This window comes from Pinus tabuliformis, chromosome 4_2 (assembly GCF_031772625.1).
Source record: "Pinus tabuliformis cultivar Carrire ecotype Pingquan chromosome 4_2, CPIR1, whole genome shotgun sequence".
Taxonomy (NCBI): Eukaryota; Viridiplantae; Streptophyta; class Pinopsida; order Pinales; family Pinaceae; genus Pinus; species Pinus tabuliformis.
In genome coordinates this window covers 788,498,602-788,508,481 of record NC_142304.1, presented here as the reverse complement: position 1 = coordinate 788,508,481, position 9,880 = coordinate 788,498,602, and positions in this window count along the sequence as shown.

Genomic DNA, 9,880 nt, shown 5'->3' with positions numbered 1-9,880 from the left:
CCAAGTTTTTCCCTTGGCATTCCCTTTCATTTTCTGACAAAGTTGCTTAGAACATATCAAAGTTCATATATTGTCAGATCATACATACTTGTGATTCACTTGATTGTCTTGATTTTTCAAAACTTCATCACATTATTGAAATTTTTTTTGTTATAAAATCATATATGGTGAAGTTCCAAAGAATTGCTATGGCCTGACAATTTTTTAGAATACCAAATTTTCAATTCACAAGTATTTCTAGAGGTTCACTTTCACCACTCTTGTCCCTCAATGTAAATATGAAGCAGATGAAAATTGAAAGCTCATTACTTAGCATTTTAATTTAGATTGAATAAGTAGATGATTTTGAACATATGCAAATTTTGAGAAATGCATGGGAGAACTTGAAGATTCATGAGGTAAATTTATAGTCAAAATTATTCTAGGTATGCATTGACATGTTCATCTTCATCTATTGTCAATTTCTCTTTTTCATTAATTTATTTTCTTATTTCTGTTTTCTTCTTTTACAGGTCTTCATTGGCTTAACTTGGAGACTTGATTTTTACTTATCTTTACAATAAAGCAAGTAGTCATCATGTTCTAGATCATTGATATGTTCAGGGAAATATTTGTTTTTAATCAAAATCTTGGTATTCTATATTATTGATTCATTTCCCATTTCCTTGCTTCACAAATACATGAAATGAGTCAATAATGCAGTTGAAATTGAATGTGAGACTCTTTCTTGTCCATATTTGCTACAAGAGAAGGAAATTGCAAAAACAATTTGTAGCCAATTGTAAAAAATGCTCCTTCCCGACTTTTCCCATTCCAAATCTTATATTTTCTAGGTTGAGTTGAACCATCGCACTACACTCGTTCATATTGCATCCACTTTAGTCACATTCCTTTCCTCTGAAACGACTCAGAGCCTCTAACTAATAAATCTTGGAATTCCAATCCTCTGTTATTCATTCTTTCGAGATTCCATTTCTCTCTAAGCCTTTTAATCTTCGAATTAGTAAGATATCGGATTATATAATCTTGTTTGCCTCTCACCAATTCATCCATTACTATATAGTTCGACTTATCATGTTATCATGATGTTTGAGAGCTTGGATATATTGATAATTACAATTTTATCAAACCCCAAGCTTTTATTTCTTAAGATGACTTTCTAACTTTTGTGGATATACATTCTTCATGGTGTGTGCACATGGGCCTCTTTTTACGCTTCTCAACAATCTTCCTAGCTAATGAAAATTTCATCACTTGTGGTTCGTTTATGTTTTTTCCTTTATCTCACTATTGGATGCCCATTTCTTTTTCTCAGTCATCTTTTAGTGTGCATCCTAGTTTTATTTTCAAAGTACTCTTCAACAACCACTATGATGATGCAATAAGCTGCTAAAGAAATTTGGAAAAGGTAATAGTATGGATCATGGTAAATTAATGTCTGAATTCTCTTTTGTTTAAATTTTTGTTATATCACTCCATATTTATCATGCAAAGATTCAAAAGTCCTCTCCATATACATATAAAGTACTATATAGGTTGGGACTTGATCTTGATTTTCAAATCATGGAGTGAATATGAAATCTGAAATATAAAGAGAACAATTCCCGCCGCAATTAATAAAGAAGCATATCTTCGTTTTCCATTTTTGATAGACTTGATTTACTTCTGATTCCTCGAACGTGAGACATCATTTTCTAGTTTACTGCTTGCTTTAGTTCAGATTTAATAAATGATGTTTTTGGGTCAATTATATTTCAAAAAGTTTAACTTCTTCATAATTTAAATTTCAATTAAAAGAAGAGGTTCTCTATTGTTGGACAAGATGATATTTCTTAGGTAAAATTAAACAAAATTTTCCAATTGTAAGTTTCATATGCCCACTTTCATGCATTTCTATTTATTTACATTTAGTTCCAATTTTGTTTTTTATTTCTGCTCATATATATATATATATATATATATATATATATATATATATCTATATATATATATATATATATATATATATATATATATATATATATATATGTTTTACAGGACCTCAACAATTGTCTTTCACACCCCTTCTGGCTCAAATTTGACACTCATTCTCCTTTGTTTTGTTTTCTTTCGAGTTTTTGGGAGAAGCAGTAATGATGTTCATAAAGTTAGCTAGACTGAGGAGTCCCTGAACCTTTAGTTTAGTTCTCAAGCACTGTTTTGATTAGAAAATGGTTAAGATGCTATTATGCAGGATTTGTTTTGAAACAAGAAAATTTGCAGCAGGAAGAGACTTCTCATTTGGCTTAATTTCATCACATGATTGTTATTTCCTTTATAGTTTCAAAGCCTCATTGTTTCTAACTCTGCAAGATAAAATTCATTAAAAATATCAACATAAGAAGAACACACATATGGTTTTCTTCTTTTATTTGTTTGTTGAGACCTTTTATAGTTAATCTTGTTGGGATTTGTTATTTAAATTTGGGATTTTGTTTCAGCTTTTGTTTTCTTCATTTTTACATTTTTGGAGTTTGTTAATTTCCTTTTCACTTCAGTTTGGAGTTCTTTTCCTTTTTCTTTCGATTATGGTTTGATTTATGTGAAAGTCCTTTTCCTCACCCAACAATGATTGGCATACATGGGAAATATTTACTCTGTCTATTTCAATGAGTTTCATTTACCATTAAAGGTATATATTTATGGAATTATGAAGCCCTCTTGCTTTAAAATATTTTTCATGGAGGAACACACATCATTTATAAGTAATATGATTCACCTTTTCAAGAAAATGACTGACCTGAGTTTAACTCAATGGATTCCTCCCATCCCTCCACTTCATGTAAAAGGCTCGGAATGGTAGTCCTGGGAAAATATTTTGGAGGCAACATTATGAAAGTATTATATCCATTAGCATAAGTCTCTTTTACTATCCCACCTCTTTAACTCAGGTACATCATAAACTAAAAGCTCACAAATGTGCTTATCAAAAGTTTGATTAAAAGAGGAAGAACTGGAAATACAACTAAACTCGATAGGGCTATGGACGCTTGTTGGGAGCGAGACCATGTTTGTATGGCATAAAAGACAACTTCATCGGGGTACTCTTCAAGCTCGCTGGCAGTGAAGTGATATCAAAGACCATTCATATCAATGGATATACACTTTATCAAAACACTCATATCTGTACCTTCTTCTATTTTTCATATGAGGTAATCTTAAAAATAAAATTTTCCCAAAATTTGGATTCATGATTTTTACTCAATCTTCTTTGAGTACTTATTTTTTCGAATTCATATTACTTAATCTATTTATGTGGGACCCAATGAAATTTTGTATTGTTTGATAGTTTGATAGAGTTGCTCATTTTTAACCTTTAGGTAAATTAAAGTTCATCATATTTTAAATAGAGATAGTTGGTTCTTTCCCGTGTGTCGCTAATTGTTGAGGTGAAAACTCAACACCCCCATTTTTAATATATTTGTTTCAAATAATGGGGACCCTTTCGTAATTTTTTGGCTAAATCATCGTTTTAATTTTTTTTAGTTAAGTATCCTACAATTTTTCCAAATTTCCATTTTCATTGGATTTCTATTTTGATTGCTTCATTGAGTTCAAATTTTTGAAATCTTTCCATTGGTTCTTGTTTTATCTCATTTGGTTACCCAATTTGCAAATGGTGCTTTGCCGAAATTTGATAATTTTTACTGCCAAAGTTAAAAAATGTATAATATTTTAATTTTTATAAATAAATTGTAAATATTAATTAATTAATTTTTATTTTCATTAAAATAACCACCAAGATCAAGAACTCCAAGTATAATACATAAAGAGTGGTTGTATTTTATTTTTTAAAAATCCCACCTCACTTCCCTCACCTCACCTCTCCTCCCAACTCATCTCAAAACTCAAGCTTCTCGTAACAACTTTAGATATATTAAACACTCTGAGGTTCCAATATTTGAAAAACCCTGCGATCGGCACCCCATATCAGACCTCTTGAGCTCTTATTTCCTCGGGGCTCTTCTTATTAAATCTTCGATGTGGCAGTTCCCTGATACTCCGATTACTATTCCACCTTATGCCTCCCTCCTCATTAATCCCTCCTTATCTGTCTTTTTTAACATTTTGTGACACTTAAAAAAGAGATCCCAAACAACATGTTTTGTTTTAATAATATTTTAATATAAGTATGGGGGATTTACGCAGTGCATTATATTAGATATCATTTTTTGGGATTCAACTGCGTTAAGTAAGTCATTCAAACGTATGACCATTTCCATGAGAGGTAGTCGTAACTGACTAATTTCTCATGATTTTTGAATAGTTCACTTAGCACTCATTGCGTCGGGTGATGCTCACAGGGGTGAAGAAGTGGGATTGAAACTAGTGAAATGTGGAGAACGAATCACATAGCATCAATCATCACTTCCGGGGCTTGCACCCGGTAAACCAGGACTTCCCAGGAGGTCACCCATCCCAGAACTCCTCTGGCTCAAGCGCGCTTAACTGTGGAGTTTTTCCACAATCAAGCCCACTTAGCTTGCTACCCCATTTGCAAAACCTTAGCAAGTATTGTGCCTCATGAACCATTCAAGTAGAGATCCCTTGACTCTTTTTGAATTTAAGTATGGGGGATTTTACGCAGTGCATTATATTAGATATCATTTTTTGGGATTCAACTGCGTTAAGTAAGTCATTCAAACGTATGACCATTTCCATGAGAGGTAGTCGTAACTGACTAATTTCTCATGATTTTTGAATAGTTCACTTAGCACTCATTGCATCGGGTGATGCTCACAGGGGTGAAGAAGTGGGATTGAAACTAGTGAAATGTGGAGAACGAATCACATAGCATCAATCATCACTTCCGGGGCTTGCACCCGGTAACCAGGACTTCCCAGGAGGTCACCCATCCCAGAACTCCTCTGGCTCAAACGCGCTTAACTATGGAGTTTTTCCACAATCAAGCCCACTTAGCTTGCTACCCCATTTGCAAAACCTTAGCAAGTATTGTGCCTCATGAACCATTCAAGTAGAGATCCCTTGACTCTTTTTGAATTTAAGTATGGGGGATTTACGCAGTGCATTATATTAGATATCATTTTTTGGGATTCAACTGCGTTAAGTAAGTCATTCAAACGTATGACCATTTCCATGAGAGGTAGTCGTAACTGACTAATTTCTCATGATTTTTGAATAGTTCACTTAGCACTCATTGCATCGGGTGATGCTCACAGGGGTGAAGAAGTGGGATTGAAACTAGTGAAATGTGGAGAACGAATCACATAGCATCAATCATCACTTCCGGGGCTTGCACCCGGTAACCAGGACTTCCCAAGAGGTCACCCATCCCAGAACTCCTCTGGCTCAAGCGCGCTTAACTGTGGAGTTTTTCCACAATCAAGCCCACTTAGCTTGCTACCCCATTTGCAAAACCTTAGCAAGTATTGTGCCTCATGAACCATTCAAGTAGAGATCCCTTGACTCTTTTTGAATTTAAGTATGGGGGATTTACGCAGTGCATTATATTAGATATCATTTTTTGGGATTCAACTGCGTTAAGTAAGTCATTCAAACGTATGACCATTTCCATGAGAGGTAGTCGTAACTGACTAATTTCTCATGATTTTTGAATAGTTCACTTAGCACTCATTGCATCGGGTGATGCTCACAGGGGTGAAGAAGTGGGATTGAAACTAGTGAAATGTGGAGAACGAATCACATAGCATCAATCATCACTTCCGGGGCTTGCACCCGGTAACCAGGACTTCCCAGGAGGTCACCCATCCTAGAACTCCTCTGGCTCAAGCGCGCTTAACTGTGGAGTTTTTCCACAATCAAGCCCACTTAGCTTGCTACCCCATTTGCAAAACCTTAGCAAGTATTGTGCCTCATGAACCATTCAAGTAGAGATCCCTTGACTCTTTTTGAATTTAAGTATGGGGGATTTACGCAGTGCATTATATTAGATATCATTTTTTGGGATTCAACTGCGTTAAGTAAGTCATTCAAACGTATGACCATTTCCATGAGAGGTAGTCGTAACTGACTAATTTCTCATGATTTTTGAATAGTTCACTTAGCACTCATTGCATCGGGTGATGCTCACAGGGGTGAAGAAGTGGGACTGAAACTAGTGAAATGTGGAGAACGAATCACATAGCATCAATCATCACTTCCGGGGCTTGCACCCGGTAACCAGGACTTCCCAGGAGGTCACCCATCCCAGAACTCCTCTGGCTCAAGCGCGCTTAACTGTGGAGTTTTTCCACAATCAAGCCCACTTAGCTTGCTACCCCATTTGCAAAACCTTAGCAAGTATTGTGCCTCATGAACCATTCAAGTAGAGATCCCTTGACTCTTTTTGAATTTAAGTATGGGGGATTTACGCAGTGCATTATATTAGATATCATTTTTTGGGATTCAACTGCGTTAAGTAAGTCATTCAAATGTATGACCATTTCCATGAGAGGTAGTCGTAACTGACTAATTTCTCATGATTTTTGAATAGTTCACTTAGCACTCATTGCATCGGGTGATGCTCACAGGGGTGAAGAAGTGGGATTGAAACTAGTGAAATGTGGAGAACGAATCACATAGCATCAATCATCACTTCCGGGGCTTGCACCCGGTAACCAGGACTTCCCAGGAGGTCACCCATCCCAGAACTCCTCTGGCTCATGCGCGCTTAACTGTGGAGTTTTTCCACAATCAAGCCCACTTAGCTTGCTACCCCATTTGCAAAACCTTAACAAGTATTGTGCCTCATGAACCATTCAAGTAGAGATCCCTTGACTCTTTTTGAATTTAAGTATGGGGGATTTACGCAGTGCATTATATTAGAATTTTTTGGGATTCAACTGCGTTAAGTAAGTCATTCAAACGTATGACCATTTCCATGAGAGGTAGTCGTAACTGACTAATTTCTCATGATTTTTGAATAGTTCACTTAGCACTCATTGCATCGGGTGATGCTCACAGGGGTGAAGAAGTGGGATTGAAACTAGTGAAATGTGGAGAACGAATCACATAGCATCAATCATCACTTCCGGGGCTTGCACCCGGTAACCAGGACTTCCCAGGAGGTCACCCATCCCAGAACTCCTCTGGCTCAAGCGCGCTTATTATAATTTTTTTTTTTAATGGTATATAATTAGTTTCTAATTAATTTAATTTAAATTTATAATTATAAATAAGTTAATAATCATAATAATTGTAATTAATTAATTTTAACTATATATTTAAGTAATAACTATTAATTTAATTTGGAATTAGATTTTAATTAAAATTTCTTATTTTTGGCTGAGGTAGCGATTTTTCTATAATTCTCGCAATTTTGACACTTCAACTTTGGAGTCTCATAAGTTAAGTTTTATTTGGCCAAATGAGGCCCAGGATGGTTGGTTACATAGATAAAATCATGGAAAATATTTATGAAGTGGTTGCATGACTGGATTTAGTCATTAAATGAGTCTAAAATTTAGCATAAAATTAAGCTCTAAATTTGTAACCAAAACTAATTTTATGAGTTTAATTTTTGCATTTTCATTGGCCCAAAGCCTTTGCTAATTGTAGATCCATTTGATTCAATTTTATTTAATCATTAAGATATTTACATGGATCAATGGGAAGCACATATTTCTTTTTATTTATTTATTTAAATTTTGATTGGAGATGTTTGTTTTCGAGATTTGGTATTTTTATTTTAATTTAATTTTGATTGGTTTTTTGCAGGAAAACATTTCAGGAGACGAGGAAGAGAATATTTGGATCAATGGAATTTCTCTAGCAAGAGAGGAAAAAGAATTGAGGACAATCAAATTTGTGGGACCAAATTCATTCTCCAAATAGTTCTCTCATTTTGATTTTCATTTGTAATTATAACTATGGCTTTTGGAGAATGCTCTAATGGGTTGCTCTCTTCTACAATTATGTAATTCTTAAAAAAATATTGGAATAGGGGTTCGTATTATAGGTAGAGAGGATCAATCTTAGATATGGGAATTAATAGGATTTGTCTCTTTTCATTATGAACTATGTATGAGAGGAATAGTTTGCACTATTGCTCCTCTTGCTTTTAGCAGCAGAGTTTATGCTTGTGGAAGATTATAAGGGATTGGATCTAAAGAATAGAGCAGGAGAATATGTTCAAATAAATTTGTATTAGAAATACTATTATTTTTAATGTGCACTTCATTCTTGATGGCATAATTATGTTAATTGGATTTATATTGTGCATTATTGTCGATATGAATACTTTTCTTAGAGATTAGCCATCTAATATGTTTGTCTCATGAATCTGTTGTCAATTGTATCTTTTTCTTTGATATATTAAAACCCAATTTCTGAGTAACTATTTACTCAGAAATCTGCCATTTAATTTCCATTAGCGTTATGTGAAATACTTCCTAATGTTATTGATTCATCATTTATTGTTAATAGATCTCTAAACAACATGTTTGTTAATTATAATATTAGTTAATTGAACTACTTCATTAGCTACATATTCATCTTAAGCCAGACCTGTTAAAATCCAAATTATGTTAATATTTTTCTCTTGGTAAAAAGAAGAACTAATCCTTATTTCCATCAAGATAGGCTTATCATAGTCTTCCTATCGCTTTCATTATAAAGTAAATCTGTATTTAGATTAAATCTTGCATTCTATAAGTCTTCTTCTAAAATAGGCAAAACCATAGTTGTGGTTTGGTTGAGCCTTAAATCAGCTTAAGGATTTTCTTCCTTGCCCATGCACAACAGGAACGCTAATCTAATTGCTCTTTCTTTGTTGGCAAGTTAAAGACATACTTTAAGCCAGCAAATATATAAAGAGAGGTTAACTGGATCTAGATGAACCAGTGAGAACCATCATTCCAAATGTAAAAGGAGTTGATTTAAGTTCTTGATTGGGTGTTCTCCTTTATATGTGTACGAGGACAAAAAAATCTGTGAACATGTCCTAAAAAGATAACTCTACAATAGTGAAAAGATTCCTGAGTAATTTGAAATTGGACTTCCATCCTGCTTCATTCCCAAGTCCCTTTTAAGTAATTTAAAAAATCAATTAAAACAAGAGGTTTGATCAACAAAATGATTTTGAAAATCGAAAATCAAAATCTTTATTGGGTTATAGGATCAAATATTAGAAGTCTATGATTCCCATATGGTAACTTCCTTTAAAATAAAAAAGGGTTAGCTTTCTTTTATGATATTTGGCCTTCAAATTCTCTGCATAATATTCACAAAAAACCTATTATTAAAAAGCATATCAAAACTATAAACTATAATTAAAATCAAAATCAAAATTATTCTAACCAAATTCTTGTAGATGAAATCCAAATTCATAAATCTAGGCCAAATTGTTTTATGTTGTTTCATGCTTCATTTATTGTTCCATTTCTAACAAAAAGATAGGAATTTTGATGAGATTCAAATAATAAAATAGTTTGGCACTAAGTGTTACTCCTAAAATGTAAGAACACCTAGTTGATTTTCCATGTAAATAAAATAAAACCAAGGTCATGGGACACGTATTCCAAGTTGAATGGTGGGAAAACATTATAGTTGGAATCACTTGTGGTTTATTAATAGCTATGGAAATTGGCAAAGGAAAAGATACAATAAATGACATTTAATTAAGGAAATAAAGGAAAATAGGAAAATAGGAAGGTGAAGAGATACAAATATGCATGCAAGAAATATTTGAGAGAAAATGGAGGAAAATGAAAGAAAATGAAAGAAAAAGGAAAAGGGAAAGGAAGAGAGATGAGACATCAATGATAAAAGGCATTAGAGAAACAATTGAAAACTTTTGTCAGTTCAGCTTTTCAACAGTTTTTGGTTCAACTCTTGATCATTCCAGTTCTCTTCTTCCACTCTTACACACTTAGAGAATTCT